The 26,933-nt window shown below is 42.2% G+C and overlaps 1 protein-coding gene across 3 annotated transcripts in view; it reads right to left on the minus strand.

The window, feature by feature from the left end:
- LOC132396875 (coiled-coil domain-containing protein 171-like) overlaps window positions 1-26,933 on the minus strand; it is a 449,415-nt gene that overhangs the window by 235,133 nt on the left and 187,349 nt on the right. The window lies entirely within an intron of this gene.

Below are 26,933 nucleotides of genomic sequence, written 5' to 3' on the forward strand. Positions count from 1 at the left end.
TTTACAAAGACAGGTGCGTAAAAAGGGCCTGAAGGGTCATTGGGGACCTGAGTCACCCCAACCAGAAATTGTTCCAGCTGCTACCATTTGGGAAATGGTACCACAGCATAGAAGCCAGGAGCATCAGGCTAACACAATTGTATTTCTATGTTATGTTGACTGCCTTGTTGTACATAATATTTATTATAAATTACTATAAATTGCACATTGCACATTTGGATGGAGATGTAACAAAGACTTTTACTCCTCATGTATATGAAGGATGTAAGTAATAAAGTCAAGTCAATTCAATTAACCCATAACCTCTAGTTGGAATCCCATCCAACCTCAGTGGGAAAAAGCCTGCCCAGGCTCATTACCCAGTACCAGATCCAGTACAGCCCCTCCTCTTGTTGGACTATCTACATGTTGAGTTAAGGAACCCCCCCCCCCCCCCCCCGGATGCACCTAACAAATTCTGCCCCTTCTAAACTCAGTTTATATTGATGAAGCAACTGATTGTGTGGCAAGCACAGCTCCAATGCCATATTCATGTTTGCTGATGAGACCGCTGCCATTGGCCGAATCAAAGGTGATATGAATCAGCATATAGGAGCGAGAGTGAAAATCTGTCTGAGTGGCGCCATAACAACAACCTCTTATTCAATGTCAGCAAGACCAAGGAGCTGGTTATTGACTTCAGGAGAAGGAAACAGAGGTCCATGAGCCAGTTCTCATTGGAAGATCAGAGGTGGATAAGGTCAGCAACTTTAAATTCCTAGGTGTTATTATTTCAGAGAACCTTTTCATGGATTCAGCATGTTAAGTACAATTACAAAGAAAGCATGGCAGCACATCTACTTTCTTAGGAGTTTGCGAAGATTCAGCATGATATCTAAAACTTTCTCAAACTTCTATAGATGTGAAGTGGAGAGTATATTGACTGGCTGCATCACAGTTTAGAAATAATTGAATGAAAAATCCTGCAAAACGTAGTGGATGCAGCTAGTTCATCATGGATACAGCCTACCTGACCATTGAGCACAGCAACATGAAACTCTGTCGCAGGAAAGTAGCATCCATCATCAGGGAGCCCCCCCCCTCCCCACACCAGGACATACTCTGTTCTCGGTGCTGCCATCTGGAAGAAGGCACAGCAACTTCAGGACTCACACCACCAGGTTCAGAAACAGTTATTACCCCTCAGCCATCAGGCTCTTGAACCAAAGTGGATACTTCAGTCAACTTCACTTGCCCTATCATTGAAATGTTCCTACAACCTATGGACACACTTTCAACGACTCCATGTTGTAACTGCTCACTCCCCTTACTTCTCCCGGTGGTCACCCATCTATTATCTGAAGCCTGAACTCTGCGTAAGAGTCTCATTTCTGAGATTTTCAACCTCCCAGATGGTCCTGAGTACATGCAGCTCCCATTCCAGTTCCTTGGACTTGGCAGCCAGGAGCTGAAGATGTAGATGTAGTGAATAGGGAGACTATTAGGTACCTTGCAATCCCACATCTTACAGGAGAAGCAGTCCAATGCCTTAACTAGCATTCTGCCTACATTTGTTAAATTTTTGGCTCTAACTTATTGAGCTCAAGTTCTACAATCAACTAAATGATTTTAAAACACTCCACACCTTTAGCTTCTACCTTTTCTTGCCAAAGCCTGTTGAGTCAAAACCTGACTAGTAATCTCTAGATTTCTCCTGATGCCATGTGCTTGGTAGGGCAGGAACAGAAAGATAGAACAGAAGAATGTGTAGTATTAGATGCCAGGGATAAGATAACAGGCTCTTGGGGCAGGGGCAACCCATACAGGAGGGGCAGGTTGCATGTTAGCTGCTAAGGAACCAATAGCCTGGCTAGGAGGTTTGCTGGGGCTACTTGGGAGGTTTAAACTAATATAAGAAACAAACCAGAGCATCAGATCAGAAAGTGAAGGAACAGAGAGGAAGGCAGATGTCAAGTTGGTAAGGAAGGACAGTCAGGGGTAAGATAATAGATAAGATGAGGCAGATGATTGCTGTGTACTTATTTTAATACCAGGAGTATTAAGGGTAAGAGTGATGAACTCAGAGTATGGAACAATTCATGAAACTATTATTCTGTGGCTATTACAGAGGGAGGAACAGGACTGGATGCTTAATGTTCCAGGGTCGCAATGTTTCGAAAAGATAGAAAGGAAGGATGGTAAAAGGTCAGCTCCACTATTAGTATGAGACAATAACACAACTGCATTCAGATGGGACATAATGGAGGACTCAATCACTAATTCAGATGAGTCAAACTCAAAAATAAGAAAGGTGCAACCACTTTGATGGGATTAGAATCAGAATCAGGTTTAATATCATCAGCATATGCCATGAAATTTCTTAACCTAGTGGCAACAATACAATGCAATACATGATAATATAGGGAAAAAATAAGTAAATCAATTGCAGAAAGTATATATATATATACACACACATATTAAATAGTTAAATTTAAAATAGTGCAAAAACAGAAATAATAAAAGTGAGGTAGTGTTCACAGGTTCAGTGTCCATTTAGAAAACTGAAAGAAGCTGATCCTGAATCACTGAGTTTAGAAACATAGAAAACCTACAGCACAATACAGGCCCTTTGGCCCTCAAAGCTGTGCCGAACATGTACTTACCTTAGAAATTACCCAGAGTTACCCATAGCCCTCTTTTTTTAATCTCCATGTACCTGTCCAAAAGTCTCTTAAAAGACCCTATTGTATTCACCTCCACCACTGTCACCAGCAGCCCATTCCATCCACTCACCACTCTGTATAAACAACTCACCCCTGACATCTCCTCTGTACCTATTTTCAAGCACCTTAAAATTGTGCCCTCTCGTGCTAGCCATTTCAGCCCTGGGAAAAAGCCTCTGACTATCCACACGATCAATGCCTCTCATCATCTTGTATACCTCTATCAGGTAACATCTCATCTTCTGTTGCTCCAAGGAGAAAAGGCCAAGTTTACTCAACTTATTTTCATAAGGCATGCTCCCCAATCCAGGCAACATCCTTGTAAATCTCCTCTGAACCCTTTCTATAGTTTCCACATCCTTCCTGTGGTGAAGTGACCAGAACTGAGCACAATACTGCAAGTGGGGTCTGACCAGGGTCCCATACAACTGTAACATTACCTCTCGGCTCTTGGACTCAATCCCACGGTTGATGAAGGCCAATACATCATATGCCACCTTAAGCACACAATCAACCTGCACAACAGCTTTGAGTGTCCTATAGACTCGGACCCCAAGATCCCTCTGATCTTCCACACTGCCAAGTGTTACCATTAATACTATATTCTGCCATCATATTTGACCTACCAAAATAAACCACCTCTTACAGAGTTTGTGCCTTCAGGTTTCTGTACCTCCTTCCTGATGGTAACAATGAGAAGAGGGCATGTCCTGGGTGATGGAGGTCCATAATGATGGACACCACCCTTCTGAGCACTGCTCCTTGAAGATATCGTGGACACCACGGTGGCTAGTACCCAAGACGGATAAAGTTTTACAACTTTCTGTAGCTTCTTTCAATCCTGTGCAATAGCAATCACCCCCCCATACCAGACAGTGATGCAGCCTGTCAGAATGCTCTCCATGGTACATCTGTAGACATTTTTGAGCTTTTATGTGACAAAACAAATCTCCTCAAATTCTTATTGAAATGTAGCCGCCGTCTTGTCTTTTTTATAGCTGCAAGCTGGGACCAGGTTACATCCTACAAACCTCCCAATAGACACTGACAATTGAGGAACTGATAGGCAGGGAGATTTGGGAACGGTATAAAAACAATAGAATTGTTGTCATGGGTGACTTCCCAGTATACACTGGGATCTATTTAGTACAAGGGGTTTTGAAAGTGTTTGATGTATCCAGAGGGTCATTTAAATTAAGATGTAAATAGTCAAACAAGAGTAGGAGAAATACTGTGAAATTAACTTGACCAGGTGACTGACCTTTTAGTCGGAGAACATTTAGGGAATGATGTTCACAATTTCTTCAATTTTAAGTCAGCTATTACGATAAGTATGGACCTTGTGGGAGAGTATTAAATTAGATTAGGGAAAATTACAAGTCTACGAAGCAGGAACAAGGCAAGGTTAATTACAAGCAGCTGTTTTTAGACAAACCAACATCTGACATGTAGATCTAGCACAGATCAGCTGGTAGGGTATTTGCAGACCTTTTTAACCTCTTCATGCTTCAATCAGTCCACTATCATCCCAGTTCCTAAGGAAAACAAGGTAATGTGCATTCATGACTACCACCTAGTGGCTCTGACATCTGCCACTGTGAAGCATTTTGATAGGATGGTCACGAAACACCTCCCAAACAACGTTGACCTACAGCAACTCACCTGCCGCCAAAAATGTTCAAGGTTGATGCCATCTCCTTGGCCCTTCACTTATCTCTGGAGCATCTGGACAGTACAGCTCCTTATGTTAAACTACTGTTTATTGACTATAGCTCAGTAATACTGTAATTATAAGCAAACTCAGCTCCAAATTCCTAAACCTGGGACTCCACACCTCCCTTTGCAACTGGATCCTTGACTTCTTGACCAACAGACAGCAATCAGTATGAATAAGCAACAACACCACAATCATTCTCAACACTAGTGCCCCACAAGGTTGCGTCTTCAGCCCCTACTCTTCTCACTAAATACACATGACTGTGTGGCGAGATATTGTTCTAACTCAAGCTACAAACTTGCAGATGATACTATCATAATAAGTAGTATCTCAAATAACAACGATTTAGAGTAAAGAAAGGAGACAGAGAGCCTAGGACATTGTGTCATGATATCAACCTTTGACATTTCCCTCAGTGTCAGCAAAACAAAAGATTTGGTCATTAAATCCAGGAAGGGGTGCAGTACACACGCTCTTGTTTACAACAGTGCTGAAATGCTGAAATTTAGAAGGTTGAGAGCATCAAGTTCCTAAGAGTGAATATCTGTCTTAGTTTGTCTTGTCCAACTTCACTGACACTGCAGCCCATAAAGCTTACAGTGCCTCTACTTCCTCAGAGACCAAACAAATTTGTCATGTCCTCTTTGACCCTCATCAATTTTTATTGATAGTCTATAGAAAGCATCCTATCAGATGCATCACAGTTTGGAATGGCAACCTCTCTGCCCAAGACTACAAGAAACTGCAGAAAGTTATGGATGCAGCTGAGCACATCATGGCAACAAGCCTCCCTCCGTGGATTTTATCTACATTTCTTGCTGCCATCATCAAAGATACCATCCACGCTGGACATTTCCTCCTCCTCTCTCTCACTGGGCAGAAGAATCAAAAGCCTTAAAGTGCTTAGCACCAGGCTCAGACGGTTTCTATCTGCTGTTATAAGAGTACTGAATAGTTCCCTAAACCTCAATCTACCTTACATCTTACTGTCTAGCTGCATTACACTTTCTCAGTAAATGTAACATTCTGCATTCTATTGTTGTACTTTGTACTACCTCCATTGATCTGTATGAATGGTATTTAAGAAAGGTTTTTCACTGTACTTTGGTACATCTGACAAACATAAACCAATTTACTAAATACAGTGGTTAATTCAATGGTTGTTGAAAAGAGCAAGAAAGGAGATTTCTCAGGCTTTGACCAAGATCTTGACATCCATTCTAGCCACTGATAAGATACTAGAGCATTGGTGAGTAACTAATGCTTTTCTGCTATTCAAGAAAGGAAATGGGGATAATCCTGGAAACTACTGACAAGTATCACATGACTGGAAGAAAACATATTGGACAGGATTCTTAGGGATAGAATTTATGTGCATTTGGAAAACCATGAACAGGTTTTGTCTGATAACACAACTGAGTTTTCAAGGAGTTGACAAAAGGAAAGCCAGGAATTGGAAAAAGAACAGGAGAGTTTAAAAGAGGCAAGTTCATTGATTGGCTAATTAGCTAATTAACAGCAGACAATAAAACAAAGGTATAGGCAAGTGTAGAGACCAGGGAACTGAACTTTGGCAAGAAGGTACATGTAAGGAGTAGATAAGAACAGCGAAGAATTTATTTCCTGTTCATCTTTAGTACTTGATTCAGTGTAGGCAGAATGACAAAACAGTGGAATGCTCCTCTTGCAAGACATGGGAAGTCAAAGAAACTTACTGTCTCCCTGATTACTACATCTATGTATAATGTACCCAACACCAGCTTCTGACAATTTATTTCAAGGTACTAGAGCTGCAATTGGATGTAAGAGGAGTAGGTAGATACTTCAAGGTTCCAACAAGTTCCAACCAGATCCACTTGTTCTTCGCATTTCTCAGTGCCCTACCACTCAATGTGTAAGACCTACTTATTACACCACAAAGCACCAGGTGCGTCGAGCTGCAGCTCCTTAACCACCGTGTTAGGGAACTGGAGATGCAGCTCGATGACCTTCGTCTGGTCAGGGAGAGAGAGGAGGTGATAAAGAGGAGCTATAGGCAGGTAGCCTGGGGAGACAGATAAGTGGGTAACAGTCTGGAAAGGGAAGGGCAGGAGTCAGAGGCTGGAGGGTACCCCTGTGGCTGTACCACTTGACAATAAGTACTGCTGCTTGAGTACTGTTGCAGGGAACAGCCTACCTGGGGGAAGCAACAGAGGCTGCGCCTCTGGCATAAAGTCTGGCCCTGTGGCTCAGAAGGGTAGGGAAAGGAAGAGGATGGCAGCAGTGATAGGGGACTCTATAGTTAGGGGGTCAGACAGGCGATTCTGTGGATACAGGAAAGAAACTCAGATGGTAGTTTGCCTTCCAGGTGCCAGGGTCCGGGATGTTTCCAATCGCGTCCAGGATATCCTGAAGTTGGAAGGACAACAGCCAGAGGTCGTGGTACATATTGGTACAAACAACATAGGCAGGAAAAGGGAGAAGGTCCTGAAAACAGACTACAGGGAGTTAGGAAGGAATTTGAGAAGCAGGACCACAAAGGTAATCATCTTGGGTTTACTGCCCTTGCCACGTAACAGTGAGTACAGGAAAAGAGGGAGGTGGTGGATAAATGTGCGGCTGAGAGATTGGAGCAGGGGTCAGGGATTCAGATTTGTGCATCACTGGGACCTCTTTTGGGGCAGGACAAAAAGGACGGGTTGGATTTGAATCCCAGGGTGACCAATATCCTGGCGGGGAGGTTTGCTAAGGCTATTGGGGAAAGTTTAAACTAGGATTGCCGGGGGATGGGAACGAAACTGAAGAGACAGAGGGAGAGGCGGTTGGCTCACAAATTGAGGAAGCCTGGAGACCGTGTGAGAGGGAAAATAGGCAGGTGATTGAGAAGGAACGCACTCAAATTGATGGTTTGAGTTGTAAAGTTGTATTGTGAACAAAACGGATGAGCTGAGAGCGTGGATCAGTACTTGGAACTATGTTGTTGTGGTGATTACAGAGACTTGGATGGCTCCGGAGCAGGAATGGTTTCTTCAAATGCCAGGCTTTAGATGTTTCAGAAAGGTCAGAGAGGGAGACAAAAGAGATGGGGGCACGGCACTGTTGATCAGAGACAGTGTCACAGCTGCAGAAATGGAGGAAGACACGGAGGGATTGTCTACAGAGTCTCTGTGGGTGGAAGTTAGGAAAAGGAAGGGGTCAATAACTCTACTGAGTGTTTTATATAGACCACCCAACAGTAACAGGGATATCAAGGAGCAGATAGGGAGACAGATTCTGGAAAGGTGTAATAATAACAGGGTTGTCATAGTGGTTTACCGATTAAAGCAGCAAGGGGGAACCAGCTGAACGTGATCACTGGCTGCCTGACTTTTGATCGCTGGTGGGAACAATCTGATGTTGGAGAGAGGAGACTGTGTTTTGACCACTGGTGGGATCGCTCTGCTACCAGAGAGAGGAGACTGCCTTTGATCACTGGTGGGATTGCTCTGCTATGGAGAAGGAAGGGTCCCTTTTGGTCACTGGGATATCACTCTGCTGCCGGAGAGGGGAGACTGCCTTTTGATGCTGGGGGAACACTCCCCTGCTGGAGAGGGGAAACTGCCTTTTGATCACTGGTGGGATCTCTGCTCCTGGAGTGGGGAGAACCTGCTAGTGGGCCCAAAGAAGGTCACCCAGGTTTTCGGCATTTTCAATATGGACTTCCACTATAGACTTTTTTCAGTCTTACAGTTTTCTTGTTTTTTTGTGTGCAATGTGGGGGATTTTGGGGTTGATGCGCCCCGTTTTTGTTTTTTTTTGTGCGCGGAGAAGGGATTTGGGGGTTGATGATCGTTTTGCCGTACTTTTCTTACTTGGTTTCATGGCTATCTGGAGAAGACTAATTTCAGAGTTGTAAACTTTGATAATAAATAAACCTTTGAACCTTTGAATCCAACTTAATGCCTTCTTTTAGCCCTCCTGATTTATTTCTTCATTTTTCTCTTGCATTTCTTATACTCCACATACTTCATTTGTTCCTACCTGCTAGTATCTCCTTTTTCTTAACCAGGGCCTTAATATCTCTCGAAAACCAAGGTTCCCTAAACCTGACATCCTTGCCTTTTGTTCTGACAGGCACATACAAGCTTTGTACTCTAAAAATCACACTGTTGCCAGAAAACAGCCTGTCCCAATCCACACTTGACAGGTTCTTACCAATACCAGCAAAACTGGCCTTTTTCCAATTTAAAATCTCAACCTGAGGACCAGACCTATACTTTTCCATAACCAAAGGCATTATGATCACTGGATGCAAAATGTTCCCCTACACCAACTTCTGTCACCTGCTCCCTTCAGGTCTGAAGAAGGGTCTTGGCCTAAAATATCGACCATTTATTCATTTCCACAGAGAGTTTAAGGTTTTGTTGAGCTTTGAATGTGGAGCTGTTTCTGATATCAATCCAACTACACTACCTAAGGATTTGGAAAAAAATTTTTAGAAGATAAATGTGGGTGCAAAACATTTAAGAGATGGGGCACTCTTAGTATTTTGTAAAGATAGTAAGAAATGTGAGAAAGCTTTGGTGTTCAGTGCTGTTGATGGAAGGAAAGTAACACCAAGGAATTGTATTGAACGACTGTGACTTTGGGAAGTAATCTTGGGAATGCCTCTAGATGTATCTATGGACCAAGTTACAAATTTAGTCAGGGGAGAAGTTGTGGACACTAAACATTTAATAGTGTTTCTTGGTGGAGTAAGTACAGTTAGGTTATCAGTATTGATTACATTTGACAGGAGAAAAAGTTGCCCAAAATGGTTAATTTAGGTCATGTGAATTGTATGGTTCAAGTCTATGTCACCATCTAAGCTATTTTCAATGCTAGAAGTTTAGCCACTTTAGCAGCTGTGTCTAAGGGTAAAAGGTAAATGTGGTAGAGAGTATGATTATGGCAATTGTGGAAAGGCATTAGGTTAAAATAGCTCTGCTTATGCAGTGTGTTCTGTATAAGAAAACAATGAAATGTAGCATGTTTGGGTGGAAATGGGCATATCATCAGTGGAGGCTCTGCAGAAGACAGTGAGAATCGGACCTGTTAATATTCAAAATACAGAAAAAGGGGGAGGTTGAAAACTTGATGCATTTTGTACTGTGGGGAACATCAGAGTTACTCTGGGAAAAACAAAATTATTGGCAAAAACATATGTCAGTGTATATGGTTAGACCAATTTAAAGTAGAAAGCTCTATAGAAAAACAGTTTTTGCAAGCAATCCTCAAACTGCTGAGGAAGAAGAATATTCCAGTTTCTGCTTGAATGCTGAATGTGCATTGTCTGGACTTAAAGGGCAATTAATGGTGCTGGTCAGACTTCACCTGGAAGGATATGTTTACATGGTTATCAGGTTCAAAACTTGGATTGGTTTGAAATTCTTTAATATAATTCAGGTTGAAGGACAACTTGCTGCTTACTGGAAATTAGCAGTTGTCATTCCTATATCTCGCTAACTTCTCATGTCTATAAGCCAATGCATTGAATGGTTATTGCAAGGGTTTCTTATTTTGTGGAAAGTAGTGGAAAATTTAATTGTATACCAATCTGGATTTTGTAAAGGGAGAATGACCATGTGAACATTAGAATCTGATATTCGTAAAGCTCAAGTTAATAAAGAAAGCTTATGTATGGCCACACGGGTTGTTGCTTAAAACGGAAAAGATGGAAATAAGTGGTAGAATAGTCAATTGGATTCAAGTTATTTTTTATGTTATAGGAAAATACAAGTTGGGGTGGAAACAACACTTTCTAAGAAGTATGAGATAGAGAACGGGACTTCACAGGGGAATGTGTGGCCCACTCCTTTTTAGTATTATGATTAATAATATTCTCTTAAAAGGTAGCTCAGACATTTCCAAATCGTTATATGCTGATGATGATGCAGTGTGCAAGAGAGGCAGGAATGCAAATTGTATAGTTAGGAAAATGTAGGTAACGATTAATGAAGTGGAGGAATGAGGATGTCAGTGGGGGTTTAAATTTTCTGTTGCAAAGACTCAAGTTAATTGTTTTTCTGAAAGGAACATTACACCCACAATTGATCTCGTTATATAGTAAATCACATAAACAAGAATCAGTGGTAACGTTTTTAGGTATGTAGATGGACACAAGGCCAACATGGAAGGGGCATAGTGCTTAATGGGGTAAGATTGGGGTGCAAGAAGGAGGTCACTTAAATAAATGTGCATTGCTTTAATCAAATCTGTCTTTGAATAGATATGTTACTAATGGGTCAGTCTCACCAGTGGTCTTAAAGCCCCAAAATAAAATTTAAGCTCAAGTATTGAGATCAAGTTGTGGTGCTATTAAGGCATCCTCAATTTTGGCATTACTGGTAGAACTGGGTGAAGTAACTTTACATCTATGCTGTTACAGTTAGCAATGGTTTATTGGGTTAACATAAGAGGACATAAAGTTGGTCATCCAATATTGGAAATGTTAGTGTTGGGAGTACTACATTTGTAAGGCCTTCAGTTTTGGTGGATGAGAAATGAATGGGCACAAAATGTGTTGTTTAATGTGAAAAATGGCTCCTGCCCCTCCTCCATGATTACTTTTCACTTGCTTGTGGCTGATTTAAGACTTCAAGAACAGGACAAATTAAGAATGATGGAATGTCAGTGGCACAAGAAATTCAGCAATATATGCAAGGCTTCTGACATGTTTATACAGAAGCTTCAAAAGATCCAATGACAGGTCGATCAAGTGTTTCTGCTTGTGCTCCAAAGTATTAGGTGACCACTAAGAAAATATTATCAGACAAAGTTTCAGTATTCACATCTAAGATGGTTGCTACCATTTTAGCCTTAGAATGGGTTGAAGAAGTACACCCTGATTACATACTTGTGTGTTCTGATTCATTCTCTGTTTGGCATTTTGAATTGTGGGCCAGACATTCTTCTCGACACTGCAGAGTCTCGGCTTGTGTATATATTTCCTATGGGTCTCTTCCCATGTTGGGGGTTGAAGGAAACAAGGTAGCAGATATTCCAGCCAAGCAATCACTTCAAATTAATGATATAAATGTAGTGGTGCCCTTGCATATAGGAGAGGTGAAAGCCATCATTTTAAAGAGTCTATTCAATCACTGGTAATAAAGTTGGGATAAGGAAAAGAAAGGACAACATTTATGTTAATTCAGAGGATCTGGGAACTCAACGGGGAGATGGGTATAAAAGGTGGAATGAATTTATACTTAAACATACATATTAGTTTGAATAATTACTTGTTCACAATTAATATGCATGATACAGGCACTTATAGGGAGTGCACTTGTCAAGAAATGGTGCAGCATAGTTTATTTGAAATCAGTGCGTATGAGGTGCAAAGGAACATCTTAATTGCTAAATTGAGATCTTTGGGAGACACAGCTTAACATGGAAAGCTTGTTAGGATATCCCTGCCATCGTAATGTATATGAGTGTATCTGACTTTCTGAAAAACATTAGACTTTTTGATATTACAGTAGGTGGCAGTAATGCACCTTGTGTTAGTCTGTCAGCCGCCAGTAACCCCTACAAGAAGTAGTGCAGGGATCCCCTGTGGCCATTCCCCTCACTAACAAGTGTACCTCCTTGGATACTGTTGGTGGTGAAGGGGAAATCTTTCAGAGGTTAGCAGCAGCATTCACATCTCTGGCATGGTGACAAGCTCTGAGGCTCAGAGGGAAAGGGTGCAGTCAGACAAAATGATAGTGATAGGAGACTCGATAGTGAAGAGGACAGACAGACTAGATGCCAGGATGGGGTGCTGACTCCGGATGCCAGGCACAAGGATGTGTCTGAGCGGTTACAGAACATTACTGCAAGAGATTTTGAGCACCCAGAGGTAATTGTACAGATGACATGGGGAATACAAAGGATGAATTCCTGCAGAATAAGTATAAGAAGCAGGACCTCAATGATGGTAATCCCTGGATTATAAGGAGCAATGAGCTAGCGAGGTCAGAAACAAAAGTGTAGGCCAAATGAGTTTGTGATGAGGTGTTGATGCAGGCAGCAGGGACCAAGGTACTTGGATCCTTGGGATCTCTTCTGATTCATAGTCATTCTGCAACAGACTTTTTGGCATAACTTGTCCATGCCAATTGTACATCCTTAGCTCGTCCCATCTGCCTACATTTGGCCCACAGCATTTTAAGCCTCTCCTAAGCATCTACTTATGCAGATGGCTTTTAAATGTTGCTAATGTGCCTGCCTCAACTACTATTGCTGACAGTTCATTCCAAACACACTACCCTCTGCCTGAATTTGTCCCTGATGTCCCTTTAAATCTCTCCTCTGATCTTAAACCTATGCCCTCTTGTTTTTAAGCACCCTCTTCCCTGGGAATAAGATTGTGTGCTTTCATCCTATGCCACTCATGATTACATATACTGCGGTCAGGCTGCTTTGAACCTGACAGGAACCTATCTTTGCAGGGAAGTTTGATAGTACTACACGGGAGGGTTTAAACTAGTTGGGGGGGGGGGGAGTGGAAGAGTGGGATCCTGAGAAGGAACAAATCATGGGATAAAGCAGAAACCAGGGAGAGCAAGCAAGTAATCAGGATAGCAAAGGGCCCAGCAAAGGGAGGGAAAAAGAATACTCTGTTAATCTCTATTTATTCCAACGGATTAAGCCTAACTGGTAAGGCAGACGAACTAGGAGCGAGGATTGGTTCTAGAGATTGGAATGTTATAGTAATAACTGAAACATGACTGAGAGTAGAGCAGGACTGTCAGCTCAATATTCTAGGGTACAGATACTACAGACATGATGGGGATGCAGGTAAGCAAAGAGCCTTTCTGATAAGGGACGATGTACAAGGGACAATGGGGGATAATCCAGTGAGACCATATGGGTGGAATTTAGAAATAAGGGTAGGGTCATTATAGTGAGGCTGTTTTGTAGATATCCCTTTAGTCAGCAGGAACCTGAAGAGCCGGTGAAGTGGAGTGAAGGAAGAGAAGCAAATGGCAAGGGAGTGAGTTATCAAGATTCACAGAGAGCATGTCCCTGTTAAGGTGAAAGGTAAATGTGGGAAGCTCAGTGAACCTTCGCTGATGAGTCAGGAAAAGAAGAGAGATTTGGGAGACCAAGGAATAGTGACCCCCCCCCCCCCCACCTCCGATAACTAAAATGACTAAGAAAGCTTGAAAGCAAAGAGGGTAGGTAAGGCCAAGGAAAATCTCAAGAGGTCATATAGGTCTTTTTAAGAGTAAAAGAATGTTGTGGTAGAGATTAGCTCCCCTTTGAGATATGCAAGACTGCCTATGTCTTCAGCCACAGTAGATGGGTGGGGATTTTTAATGAATATCTCTTCTCGGTGCTTACTGAGAAGATTATGGTTGCTTTAGAGAAAATGAAAACCAGTAGAGGTGTTTCAGAGAACATCCATGTTACCAGGGAGAAGGTACTTGCAGCTTCACACAGTAAGGTGGGAAAATCCCCAGGGCTTGACTGAGTGCACCTCAGACTTTGAAGGAGGCTAGAGAAGAAATTGCAGTGATCTTTGTGGAAATATTAGCTTCATCGTTAGCTATTGATGACATGCCTGAAGACTTGAAGGTAGTTAGGACAAAGGGTCTCGGCCCAAAATGTCGACACTGCTTCTTCCTATGGATGCTGCCTGGCCTGCTGTGTTCCACCAGCATTTTGTGTGTGTGACTTTCACAGCTTTTTTGACTATACCTCTTCCCACTTTGCCAATTGTTAAAATGCGATTTCCATCTCTGAGTTCACGTTTCTCTGCCACATCTGTTCTCGGGATGAGGTTATCCATTCTCAATCGTCTGAGATGTCCTCTTTTTTTCCAAAGAGCAGCATTTTCCTTCCACCACCATCAATGCTGTCCTCACCTGTATATCCTTCATTTTCTGTATATCTACCCTCACACCATCCTCTCACCATTGAAATAGGCCAAGGCCCTTCACCTTACATATCACCGCATGAGCCTCCGTATATAGCACATTGTTCACTCATTGGTTGAGCGAGCTGGGGCTTTTCTCTTTGGAATAAAGGAGGATGAGAAGTGATTTGCTAGAGTTGTACAAGATAAGGGGCCCCAACATAAGGACATAAGAAATAGGAGCAGGAATAGGTCATCTGGCCACCAAGCCTGCTCCATCATTCAAATAAGATCATGTATGATCTGACCATGGACTCATCTCCACCTACCTGCCTTTTCTCCATAACCCTTAATTCCCCTACTATCCAAAAATCTATCCACCTTGTCTTAAATATATTTACTGTGGTAGCCTCCACTGCTTCATTGGGCAGAGAATTCCACAGATACCCCACTCTTTGGGAAAAGCAGTTCCTCCTCATCTCTGTCCTAAATTTACTCACCTAAATCTAGAGGCTATGTCCCCCAATTCTAGTCTCACCTATCAGTAGTAACAACTTTCCTGCCTTGATCATATCTATCCCTTTCACAAATTTGTGTTTCTATAAGATCTCCTCTCATACTTCTGAATTCCAGTGAGTACAGTCCCAGATGACTCAATCTCTCCTCACAGTCTAACCCCTTCATTTCTGGAATCAACCTGGTGAACCTCCTCTGCACTGCCTCCAAAGCCAGTATATCCTTCCTCAGGTAAGGAGACCAGAACTGCACGCAGAACTCCAGATGCAGCCTCACCAGTATCCTATACAGTTACAGCATAACCTCCCTGCTCTTAAATTCAATCCTTCTAGCAATGAAGTCCACCATTCCATTTGTTTTCTTGATAACCTGCTGCACCTGCAAACCAACCTTTTGTAATTCATGCACAGCAGCCTGCTGGAATTTTTATCATTTATATAATAATCTGATCTTCCATTCTTCCTTCCAAAGTGGATGGCCTCATATTTGCCAACATTGTACTCCATCTGCCAGACCCTTGCCCACTCACTTAACGTATCTTTACCTCTCTTCAGACTCTCTGTATCCTCTGCACAATTTGCCTTTTCACTCAATTTAGTTTCATCAGCAAACTTGATAGACTACACTTAATCCCTTTTTCCAGGTCATTAATGTATATCGTGAACAGTTGTGGGCCCAGCACCGACCTCTGCAGCACACTGCTCACCACTGATTGCCAACCACAGAAACGCCCATGTATCCCAACTCTCTGCTTTCTATTAGTTAACCAATCCTCAATCCATGCCAATACGTCATCTCCAACTCTATGCATCCTTATCTTCTGGATAAGTTTTTTATGTGGCATCTTATGATATGACTTCTGGAAGTACAAATAAAGAATGTCCATCTCTTCTCTCTATCCACTGCACTCATTAGATCCTCAAAGGGCTCCAGTAAGATTGTCAAATAGGACCTGCCTTTGCTGAATTCATGCTGTGTCTGTCTGATGGATCCATTTCTTTCCAGATGCCTCGCTATTTCTTCTTTAATGATAGCTTCAAGCATTTTCCCAACTATAGTTGTTAAACTAACTGGCCTATAGTTACCTGCCTTTTGCCTACATCGTTTTTTTGAACAGTGGCATGATAGTTGCCTTCTTCCAATCTGCCAGGTTCTGCACAGAGGCCAGAGAATTTTGGTAAATAGTCAACAAAGCCTCTACTATAACCTCTGCCATTTATTTCAGTACCCTGGGATGCACTCCATCAGGACCAGGGGACTTGTCTATCTTTAGGCCCACAAGTTTGCTCAGCACTACCTCTTTAGTAATAGCTATCGTATCAAGGTCATCACCTCCCATTGCATCCATATCATCTCTCTTCAGCATGTTAAATGTGTCCTCCACTGTGAAGAACGACACAAAATAGTCATTCAAGACCTCGGCCTTTTCTTTACTACCCAATATCGATTCCCCCTTTTCATCCTCCATGGGACCTACGTTTTCTGTTTTATATAATTATAAAGATCAAGATCTTTAAACCATGGATCAAGTGGACTTCTGGAGACTTTTTTCCAGAGTGGAAATGGCTAATACAGTAAGGTATAACTTTAAGGTGATTAGGGGGAACTAGAGTGGGATGTCAGCGATATACATTTTACAGAGTGAAGGGTATGTGGAACACATTGACATTTATGAGACTCTTAGGCATGAGGATGAGTGAAAAATGGAAGACTATGTGAGGGAAAGGTTGGGTTGATCTTAGAATAGGTCAAAAAGTCTGTTTTGAACCTGGGAGGAAACTGGAACACCCAGAGCAAACTCACAGGGTTATGGGGAGAACATACGATCTCCCTACACACAGCCATGGAATTGAACCTGGGTCACTGATGCTGTAATAGTGTTATGCTAACTAAAATGCTACTGTGCCACCCGCAGTAGCGTAGCAGTTAAACGAAGGGTTTCAGCCGAAACGTCGACAGTGCTTCTTCCTGTACATGCTGCCTGGCCTGCTGCGTTCCACCAGCATTTTGTGTATGTAGCAGTTAAAGAGGCAGGACTGACACTGTCCTTAAAAGGAAATTGCAAATCACCACATATAATGTCATTAACACCTAACTCCACACAATCTTCTGGGAGATTCTGATCTTTTTTCTGAAATTAATAGGGAAAGCTACGTAGCAAGTGTGCCATCTCAGTATCCATCCATGAAAAGCAACCTCTTTAATGCTTCTGAATACTCTGCAACATCATGAAGAGGTGTTCCTCTCCACCGGTAAGAGGAACAGAGTGTAACCTACCTGAATAAAAAGGCGTGGGGAGAGGAAAGAGATAGGTGAAGCCAGGTGGGTGCAAAAAGTCAAGAGCTGGTGAAGAAAGAATCTGACAGGAGTGGAGAGTGGAAATAGGAGAAAGGGAAGGTGGACGGGACCTGGGAGGTGGGGTAAGTACAGACAGGTCAAAGTAGGGAATAAAGGTTGGGGGAGGGTGAAATTTATTCACCTCAAGGAGAAATCTATATTCATGCATCAGGTTGGAGAGTACCCAGATGGAGTTAAAGGTGCTGCTCTTCCATCTTGAGGGTGGCCTCATCCTGGAACAAAAGGAGGCCATGGATCAACACATCGGACTAGAATGGGAATTGTAATTAAATGTTTGGCCACTGGTACGTCACACTTGTGGGGGTAATGTTGCAGCTGAGAAAAATGGGGTACTGGATTCAGTTTTAATCATCCTTTTAGAGAAAGGATGTGGAGGCTTTGGAGAGGGTGCAGAAAAGATTTACCAGGATGCTGCCTGGATTAGTGGGCATGACCTATAAAGAAAGGTTGGACAAACCTGGGTTGTTTTTTTTTCTGGAATTGCAAAGGCTGAGGAAAATTGAGACATAGTCAGAGTGAACAGGTTATAACTTCTCTTAATGCTAGAGGGCATGCATTTAAAGTGAGATGCCCTCTAACCTAGAGTGAAGTCTTTACACAAGAGTGGTGGGTTCTCAGAGTGAACAACCAGTTATGTGAGTGAGAGGCGAATACGAAAAGGCTGAGATAGGTACATGATATGCAGAGAATGGGGGAGTATGGACATTGTGTAGGCCGAAGGGATTAGTTTAGTTTGATGTATTAATTAGTTTAATTAGACATTTTGGGCTGAAAAGCTGTTCCTGTACTGTACAGTTCATTGTTTTATGCTCATCCTGTAGAGTGCCAGTGTCCAAGTTGATCACGTAAGTGACAGAATAACTATGCACTGTGCTCATAACTTCCTCCCCCTTTGCACCTCCTGGCCTTTATTCAGATCTGCTCCTATCCCTTTTCTTCAAAGAATCTCTCAGCCACACTTCCTCCAATGTCATCAACAGTTCCTCCAGTGGAGGAGAAATGGGTAGCTTCTGCTGACAAAGATGAGAGTAGCAGTTTTATGGTATATCACTGACAGCAAGATAGGTAATAATAGTGGCGTGTACAATTGATACAAGGTAAGGGGATATTGTGATTATTATGAAATCATTACTAGGCCTACCTGGCAGATTCACCATCTCAGTGACCAAACATACTGGCTATGCCGAAATGGTTCATCTGCACTTGATTATTAAGGTGACTTTCTTCCACGTTAGAGCATAATATAACATAGAGATGGAGTAAGCCATCTAGCCCTCTGAGTCTGCTTCATCATTTGTCCAGATCATGACTGATGTTTTACTTTAACAAAATTTTCTGTCACTATTCCAATACTCCTTGATTTCCTCAATATTCAAAAGTCTATCAAACTCTGTTTTGAATGAACTCAATTGCTAATTTTCCACAAATTCCAAGGTACAGAAGGCAGTATGTTCACTGATGAAATTTCTCTTCTTTTCATCTATTGTTCCTAGAAATCCTGGTGGCATTATACCAGTGGATCCATGAGTGAATATCAAATGTCATTTTAATGCTTTGTAGTTCAATCAAATGCTTTTGGGGGGAGGAGGAGAAAGAACAACTGGTTTTCAAATACCATACATATTACAGCTATATAGATGCAAATATTTTTAAATAAATAAACTCTTCTTGGGCTTCCAGCAGGGTACAGGTTTAACCAATGTTTTGATGACTAACTCTGCCATCTTCATCAGCGATGATGCCTGAACATTTCTAGTCAGGTGGTTTATATAAATCCCCGTCGTCTGTCCTCACCCAGTCAGGTTTCTGCTCTCCCACCTTGCTTATAATTGAATTCCAGTTCTTACTCAGAGCAAGACCCTGGTCTTTGTTAAAATTCTTTTCCTCTAGTTTTATTTCAATGGCTTCCTTCACCAGGCAGAATAGACATGCCTAGGCATCATCGCTGATGGAAAGAATGCAGATTTTGTCATCAACACGTCACTTAAAACCGAAAACAGTACCTGGCTGGAAGCCCAAGGAAAATTCATCCATCATATATCCCGGAAAAGCACTAAATCCTTTTCAAGTATTTTTAAAGTGTAACACAGATTTTTTTGAAAAATTTTTTTGAAAAATCAAGTTTCTTTGAAAAATTATAAACTTAAATGTGAAACAAGGTAAGATTTCAGAATCCTAGAAAAATACTGTGATCATCATCATTGTGTGCCATATTGTATGGCATAGGTGATCATGGTCTCATGATCATCATTGCTCTTGGTAAATTTTTCTACAAAAGTGGTTTTCCATTGCTGCTTTCTGGGCAGTGTCTTTACTAAACAAGTGACCCCAGCCATTATTAATACTCTTCAGAAATTGTCTGCCTGGTATCAGTGATTGCAAAACCACAAATTGTGATACAAACCAGCTGCTCATACCACTATCCACCACCTGCTCCCATAGCTTCACATGACCCTGACTGGGGGCTAAGCACATACTACACCTAAACATACAGGACATCACAGAAATAAGTCCATGAACACATGTCTGTGTTGGCCATCAATACCAATCCCAATTTTCCCTTTGCATCTTCATTAACATCCCTCCCTTCAGTGATTCTTACTATCCACCTACACAAAGAAAAACTCATAGCTGACACAGCAGGAACGTGCATACAGCATCAATCAAGGTCAGGAGTGAACTGAAACTGTGTAGAAACATTGAACCCAAGATGGTGCCGAGATGCAACCTACATTGAGTTCCAGCTCAGAATTAGTTGTTTTTTAAATTGTTCTTTAGGTTCCAGAGATGGTTTTGGAGACCTGGGAACAGAGTTAGGGGTCAGGTTAGGAACAGCAATTTGGGGGAATTAGAGGTCAGACTGGAGTCTAAGATCCTGTCTGAGATTGATGGCCAGCGATATGGATGTGGATGTTGTATGTTGGATGTTGGCAGGCTCCAGAGTCGGAACTCTATGCGGACAGGAGAAATGTATTCCAATGACCCCGCTGGGTGTAGATAGGTGTAGATGTTTAGGTAAGATCAAAGCTCTAGGCCTAGTATTTAGGGTCCCATCATCAGTGAGTCTAAATTTTGAGGCCCGGTGTTCAAACATCTGTGTGTCCTGGAGTCTATGCTGAAGATTGAGGCCCAAGGATGAATCAGAAGTACAGAAATTGAATTCCTGGGAAAAATGAGAAAGGTGCAGGATAGATAAATTTCAAAAATGAAGAAATACTCAAATGACAAACTAATACAACCGTAGCTGACAAGGGAAGTCAAAGCTTATAACCATATAACAATTACAGCATGGAAACAGGCCATCTCGGCCCTTCTAGTCTGTGTTGAACGCTTACTCTCAGCTAGTCCCACCAACCTGCACTCAGCCCATAACCCTCCATTCCTTTCCTGTCCATATACCTATCCAATTTTACTTTAAATGACAATATCGAACCTGCCTCTACCACTTCTACTGGAAACTCATTCCACATAGCTACCACTCTCTGAGTAAAAAAGTTCCCTCTCGTGTTACCCCTAAACTTTTGCCCCCTAACTCTCAAATCATGTCCTCTTGTTTGAATCTCCCCTACTCTCAATGAAAATAGCCTATCTATGTCAACTCTATCCCCCTCATAATTTTAAATACCTCTATCAAGTCCCCCCTCAACCTTCTACGTTCCAAGGAATAATCTAACTTGTTCAACCTTTCTCTGTAACTTTGGTGCTGAAACCCAGGTAACATTCTAGTAAATCTTCTCTGTACTCTCTCTATTTTGATGACATCTTTCCTATAATTCAGTGACCAGAACTGTACACAATACTCCAAATTTGGCCTCACCAATGCCTTGTACAATTTTAACATTACATCCCAACTCCTATACTCAATGCTCTGATTTATAAAGGCTAGATTTCTTCACCACCCTATTCACATGAGATTCCACCTTCAGGGACCGATGCACCATTATTCCTAGATCACTCTGTTCTACTGCATTCTTCAATGTCCTACCATTTACCATGTATGTCCTATTTTGATTATTCCTACCAAAATGTAGCATCTCACACTTATCAGCATTATACTCCATTTGCCATCTTTCAGCCCACTCTTCTAACTGGCCTAAATCTCTCTGCAAGCCAATGTAAAAGCAAAAGAGGGAATACAACAAAACAAAAATTAGCAGCAAGATAGAGGATTGGGAAGCTTTTAAAATGCTACAGAAAACATCTAAAAAAAAATCATTAGGAGGGGTTCAATGAAATATGAATGCAAGCTGGCAAACAATATCAGGGTGGATAATAAAAGCTTTTTAAGTATATAAAATAAAAAGGAGACACGCGTGGATTTAGGACCAATAGAAAATTAGGCTGGAGAATAATAATGGGGGACAAGGAGATGGCAGATGAACTAAATGAGTATTCTTCATCAGTCTTCACTGTGAAAGACACTAGCAATGTATCAGATGTTGAAGGGTATGAGGGGAGAGAAGTGAGTGCAGTTACTATTAAAGGGAGGTGGTGTTCAAAAAGCCAAATGACCTAAAGGTGCATAGGTCACCTGGACCAGATGACCTGCACCCGAGGATTCTCAAAGACTTGGTGGTAGAGATTGTGGAGGCATTAGTAATGATCTATCAAGAATCATGGTTCCAGAGGACTGCAAAATTGCAAATGTCACTTCACTCTTTAAGAAAGGAGGAAGGCAGGAGAAAGGAGATTGTAGACCATTAGACTGGTTGGAAAAATGTTAAAGTCAATTGTCAAGGATGAGCTTATGGAGTACTTGGTGATGCAGGACAAGATACGGCAAAGTTAGCATGGTTTCCTTGCCTGGTGAACCTGTTGAAATTCTTTGAGAAGATTACAAATAGGATAGATAAAGGGGATGCAATAGATGTTGTACATTTGTAATTTCAGAAGGCCTTTGACAAGGTCCCACACATGAAGCTGCTTAACAAGTTAAGAGCCCATGGTGTTACAGGAAAGTTACTAGCATGGTTAAAACATTAGTTGATCAGAAGAAGGAAATGAGTGAGAATAAAAGGATCCTTTTCTAATTGACTGCCACTGACTAGTGCTATTCCACAAGGGTTAGTGTTGGGACAGCTTTTTATGCTGTGTATCAGTGATTTAGATGATGGAATACATGGCTTTGTTGCTAAGTTTGCCCATGAGAAGAATGGTGGAGGGGCAGGTAGTATTGAGGAAACAGGAAGGTTGCAGAAGGACTTAGACTAGGAGAATGGGCAAGAAAAGTGGCAAATGAAAGACCACAGTCCTGCTGAGAAATGGGGACATTTCTTTTTCCCTTATTAGGGAGAAAGAGAGCCTGTGGTATGTTGAATTACCGGATGAACCAGTAGTCTTTGGGGTACTGCAAGCCTGTGGCTTTATTGATGCTTTGCTGCACGCTTGAGTGCCGATGCTGTTTTTTTGCTGGTGGGATGGGGGTCATTGCTTTGCTGCTGCTTGTACATGGGGGGGGAGTTGGGGGGGCTTTGGAGTTCTAACATTTAACTGTCATTCATTCTTTGGGACACTGTTTTTGTGGATGTTTGCAAAGAAAAAGAATTTCAGGATGTATGTTGTATACATTTCTCTCACATTAAATGTACCTACTGAAAGCTAAAGAATACAACATTGGAAAATGCATGGTCATACACTTTGGTAGACTATTTTCTAAATGGGGGAAAAAAATCCAAAAATCTGAGATGCAAATGGACTTGGGAGTCCTTCGGCAGAACACCTAAGGGTTAACTTGCCCGTTGAGTCAGCGGAGAAGGTAAGTGCAATGTTAGTATTCATTTCAAGAGGTCTAGAATACAAGAGAAGGGATGTGATGCTGAGGAACACACACAAAATGCTGGAGGACCTTGGCATGCCAGGTAGCATCTATGATAAAAGGTACAGTTGACGTCTTGGCCTAATCGTCGACTGTTCTTTTTTTCCAGCTTGGACTACTGAGTTCCTCCAGCATTTTTTGTATGTTGCTTGGATTTCCAGCATCAGCAGATACTCCCTTGTATCTGCTGCTGAGGCTTTATAAGGCACTGGTGAGGACTCACATTGAGTATCATGAACAGCTTTGGGCTCCTTATCTAAAAAAAATGTGCTGGCATTGGACAGGGTTCAGAAGAGGTTCACAAGGATGATTCCAGGTATGAAAGGGTTATCATATGAGGAACGTTTGATGGTTCTGAGCTTGTACTTGGTGGAATTTAAAAGGGTTAGGGAGGATCTCATTGACACCTTTCAAAAGTTGAAAGACCTAGATGGCATAGATGTGGAAAGGATGTTTCCCATGGTGGGGGAGTCTAAGACAAGAGGGCACAGCCTCAGGATGAGGTACGTCCATTTAAAACAGAGATGTAGAACAATTTCTTTAGTCTGAGGGCGGTGAATTTGTGGAATTTGTTACCACAGACAGCTGTGGAGGCCAGGTGATTGGGTGTATTTAAGGCCCAGGCTAATAGGTTCTTGATTGGCCATGGTATCAAAGGTTATGCGGAGAAGGCCAGGAAGTGGGGCTAAGGAGAGGAAAAAACGATCAGGCATGATTGAATGGTGGACCAGACACAATGGACTGAATGGCCTAATTCTGCTTCTATGCCTGTGGTCTTATCTCCAAATGGACTTTATGCAATTGCCTAAGCGTATGGGTTGTTACTGCATTATCTCCATGGGTAAAAGCTTATCAAATTCAGAGAAATTATGCTGTAACTGTTGCTAAATTTTGAGAATTTATATCTAGGTTTTAGATCCTTGAGAAAAATCTTGTAAATACAGCCATCACTTTATGCGTAAAGTTAAATAAGGACTAATAAAAGCCTAGATTGCAACGTCATTTTACCTGCCCTTACCACCGTCAATCTTACAGGGCAGCTGGAAGGCAGAACAGGTCCCTGAGAACAGATTAACTAAACTGCATGAGATCAAGCTAAAGTAGCCAGAGGTGCTTCCACTGGCCCTCATCACAACGTGCTGCACTCCAAACTGTGTAACAGGCCTATCTCCACACGAGATAGTTTTGGGAGATTCCATGTGCTTGCCAGTTACTGCTCCTCCATTTTAAATATACAGACAGACATCCGTATTATGAACAAAAGCATATTGCAGTATTGTATAGTATTAACACAAGCTCTTAAAGGTTCCATCAACAGGTACTTGAAGCCCAGAAGACTGTATTGACTGCAGGGTGTCAGATCTACCTGTGGAGAGATTGGGTGAGAGCCTACCAACGAAATAAATGCCGGGAACCCCACTAGGAAGGTCCATTCCAAGTGTTACTGACCACATATACCTCATTAAAGGGCCAAGGAAGGCCGACGTGGATACACGCCTCGCACATTATGCCAGCAGACTGATGGACTGAACTCTCGATCTTTGCTATTTGCCACCACAGTAACCAATATGCATTGTACATTTTGCGTAATCTGGACATCTATTTTCTGCAGAAGTATCCCACAACACTAAACTTCTAATACTTCACCTTATTTATTAATATTTGTCACGTACTAACTGGTCAGGTTGTTGGGTGTACTATACGTTTGGAAGGTGGTTTGCCAATGTAGTTATACCCCTGGATCACAGTGAGTTTGATTCTGTGTTTTACCGTGATATCAAAATTATAACTGTAAAGACAGCATGGGACTGCACTAACTTTAGGAATGACTCTTGCCAATGCAACTGTTTAGAAGTTACCAACCAAAGCAGAATGATTGCATAAACTGCTCCACAGCTACTACATGGGAAATACGGGAGAAGTATGTTACTGTAAACATCAAAGGACGGGACTAGCCTTGGCTAACAGTATGAATAATGTTGAAACTACTGATGACTCTCCAAATTCCATTAACGGGACTTACTGGCTATGTGGCTAACAGGCTGATCACTGGCCGACACCCTTCTAAAATGGGATCTCTGGTCTGAACCAAAGCCATGGAGGGATTGTTGTTACCTGGCCTATATAGTGCCAAATGTACAACCTGCTCACTCCCTCACTCTACATCCTACTATGTAGGGCTACCATCGGAGGACCATGGAGGCTGAGTGTTTCTGGATTGTAGCGTTACTGTTCTGCAAACCTGACAGACTGGCTCATGAAAGCATTAACATGGCCTCACAAATGCTGGAGGAACTGCTTACACAGCCTCAGCATGACGTAACACAAGATAGGCCAACAATGACATTACTGCCGAAATACTGGCAATATGCACCGTGCGCCCCCGCCCCCCCAATATCAACTAGCACTAGACTTTCAGTTGTCTAAGAGGTGGTATTATTAGCCAGGCTTGTTGCACATTCATCCCTGACATCAAAAGCCGGCTGTTCCTGATGAAACTGTCCTGGAGTTTGAGATTCTGCGTTATGGAAATTCAGTAAGATATATGCTATACTCTACTTGTGGTGTTCTCTACAGAACAAAGAGGAGGGAGTGTGGAAGTTGTGGAAAGACAAGAATATCCTGGAGTCAATAGACAATAGACAATAGGTGCAGAAGTAGGCCATTCGGCCCCTCGAGTCTGCACCGCCATTCTGAGATCATGGCTGATCATTCACTATCAATACCCAGTCCCTGCCTTGTCCCCATATCCCTTGATTCCCCTATCCATCAGATATCTATCCAGCTCCTTCTTGAAAGCATCCAGAGAATTGGCCTCCACCGTCTTCCGAGGCAGTGCATTCCACATCTCCACAACTCTCTGGGAGAAGAAGCTCTTCCTCAACTCTGTTTTAAATAACTGACCTCTTATTCTCAATCCATGCCCTCTGGTACTGGACTCTCCCAACATCTGGAACATATTTCCTGCCTCAATCCTATCAAATCCTTTAATTATCTTAAACGTTTCAATCAGATCCCCTCTCAATCTCCTCAATTCCAGCGTGTACAAGCCCAATCTCTCCAATCTCTCTGCGTAAGACAGCCCTGCCATCCCAGGAATCAACCTAGTGAATCTACGCTGCACTTCCTCAATTGCCAGAATGTCCTTCCTTAAACCTGGAGACCAAAACTGTACACAATATTCCAGGTGTGGTCTCACCAGGGCCCTGTACAAATGCAAAAGAACATCCTTGCTCTTGTATTCAATTCCCCTTGTAACAAAGGCCAACATTCCATTTGCCCTCTTCACTGCCTGTTGCACTTGCTCATTCACCTTCATTGACTGGTGAACTAGGACTCCTAGGTCTCTTTGCATTTCTCCCTTACCTAACTCGACACCGTTCAGTCAATACTCTGCCCTCTTGTTCCTGCTTCCAAAGTGGATAACTTCACATTTATTCACATTGAATGACATCTGCCAAGTAAGTATCTGCCCACTCACTCAGCCTATCCAAGTCTCCCTGTATTCTCCTAACGTCCTCTTCACATGTGACACTGCCACCCAGTTTAGTATCGTCAGCAAACTTGCTGATATAGTTTTCAATGCCCTCATCTAAATCATTGATATAAATCGTAAAGAGCTGTGGTCCCAATACAGAGCCCTGTGCTACCCCACTAGTCACCTCCAGCCAGTCTGAGAAACACCCATTCACTGCTACCCTTTGCTTTCTATCAGTAGTCAAGCAAGACCCTTTAAGTGAGACCATCAGAGATACCTCTGCTCACTCCAGACAAGATAGGCTGGGTTGCCTGTAGCAGTGTGTACTCTAGCCAAATGAGTGAGGACTCTGTAGTGAGACTTTTCTGAAAAGGTCATAGTGTTCCTTTACGTGATAGGAGATGCCAGAGACAGACAAGATACAATTAACAGAAGAATGTAAAATGTGCCCAACAACAAAGGATCTATTATCTTTACTAACTTGAAAATATCATCAGCTGTCTGCATAG

The sequence above is a fragment of the Hypanus sabinus genome, chromosome 7, assembly GCF_030144855.1.
Source record: "Hypanus sabinus isolate sHypSab1 chromosome 7, sHypSab1.hap1, whole genome shotgun sequence".
In the NCBI taxonomy this organism is placed as follows: Eukaryota; Metazoa; Chordata; class Chondrichthyes; order Myliobatiformes; family Dasyatidae; genus Hypanus; species Hypanus sabinus.